The sequence below is a fragment of the Salmo trutta genome, chromosome 16, assembly GCF_901001165.1.
Source record: "Salmo trutta chromosome 16, fSalTru1.1, whole genome shotgun sequence".
Taxonomy (NCBI): Eukaryota; Metazoa; Chordata; class Actinopteri; order Salmoniformes; family Salmonidae; genus Salmo; species Salmo trutta.
In genome coordinates this window covers 17,275,099-17,276,801 of record NC_042972.1, presented here as the reverse complement: position 1 = coordinate 17,276,801, position 1,703 = coordinate 17,275,099, and the positions used below count along the sequence as shown (strand labels likewise).

The window sequence follows — 1,703 nt, the reverse complement described above, 5'->3', positions numbered from 1 at the left end:
GCAGACTACACAACAAAAAATGAAGGAAGGAGGGAGGGGATATTCCAGACAGTAATTGCTGGAGCTGCATGGGGGCAGATCCAAGGCCTTGGGCTGATATTAAAGTGACCTGTGAGGAGCAGGCACAGACAGACAGGACATGCCTCTAAACAAGGCTGGCTCCACTGAGGAATGGGCCTGACCTTCCTCCTATCCTTGTAGCCCACGGTAACTAACCCTCAAACACAGTACGCCTACCTGCTGGGTTTCCAGGTTGGAGGAAGTTTTGTGCAATGTATGAAAGTTCTTGAGATGTTCATCTAACTTTTGATAGGGATACAAGATACATGCACCAACTGGGTTGCCAGGGTGAGGGAGGTTATGTGCAAAAGTTATGGAGATGCTCCAACTGGGTTGCCAGGGTGAGGGAGGTTATGTGCAAAAGTTATGGAGATGCTCCAACTGTTGGACAAGGTAAAGTGAGAGATAAAAGCTACACCTCGACTGTGAAGATATATCGGGACAATGTCCATGAGTTGACTACAGGTAGACTGAGCTGCGGTCTACTAACTAATAATACTCTTGTGCTCAAGGTATGTTTCTTGAATGCTGTGTTATGGGGCTTTGAAAATGTATATTTCTTCTCTTTGTGCATCCCCAAGAAAAAAAATTCAAGTTGAGGAAGGAGAACGATTTCCTTTAGTACAGTAGAGTACCTATGTATAGCAATTACAGAAATGTCTCTTATATTGCTAATATTTTTTCACCAAAATACTTGCAAACTCATTAAAAATCCTGCTTCTCTATAAGAGTAGCCAAGGCAGGTGGTCCGACCTCCACTATATAAAAACCCAAACAATGTGTTTGTGATTGCACTAAACTCCATGTAATGATAACGAATCAGCTTGATTGCCCAGTTATTGTGACGGGCAAAAATAATCACTATATACATAATTGGTCTGAGAAGATGTCATTAAGTTGCGTTATAATTAAACATAATTGTCAGTTTGGATGTAAACAGGTTAAATTACACTTGTTTTTAGTTTGTGGGGGACCAGATCAGTATTCTACTACCATAGTAAAACATTGAATTGCCTGAGGTTATGGTACTGAGTTATAGACCTGGGTTCAAATACTATTTGAAATACTTTAAAATACTTTAGTTAGGTTTGATTGAGCTTGCCTGCCACAATGGAACTAATAGGATAGTCACACAATTGCAAACCCTGCCCAACGGGCACTCGAGGCAGACAAAAGAAAATGCTAGTATTTCTCATAGTATTTGAACCCAGGTATTTTTTTACTACCAAACACATTGGAAAAATTTCTGTACAAATTCGATACTGGTAACAAAATACTTTGCATTGACAATCTGTGACGAATCTAAACAAAATTCATAGGATGTTGAATATCCCATACGGGTTCAAACAACCTGAACTCATGCAAGGGGAACAGAAAGATATGCACGCATTTTATTTACAAATACATGCATTGTTCATGGAAACATACCAAACAAGAGATACATATACATATCTATCCTGAATCCCCTACTGCTGTCTCTGTTTTACACACACACAATCCCACCCTTTCAAAGCACAACACATGTTGCAGTGAGCCTATGCAATACTTGTGTGAAAGAACAGTTTCAAGACGCAAAGGTCCAGTAAGGTCAGGATTTGGGCAGCGCTGGCCTATCGATTATGTTTGAGACATACTCCTGTGTG

The 1,703-nt window shown here is 40.3% G+C and overlaps 1 long non-coding RNA gene across 1 annotated transcript; it reads left to right on the top strand.

Annotated features, from left to right (window-relative positions):
• The first annotated feature begins 316 nt into the window (after positions 1–316).
• Positions 317–640, top strand: LOC115149852 (uncharacterized). Its single transcript, XR_003866981.1, has 2 exons — positions 317–357; positions 411–640. It is a non-coding gene; the product is annotated as an uncharacterized LOC115149852 (long non-coding RNA).
• Positions 641–1,703: the final 1,063 nt, after the last annotated feature.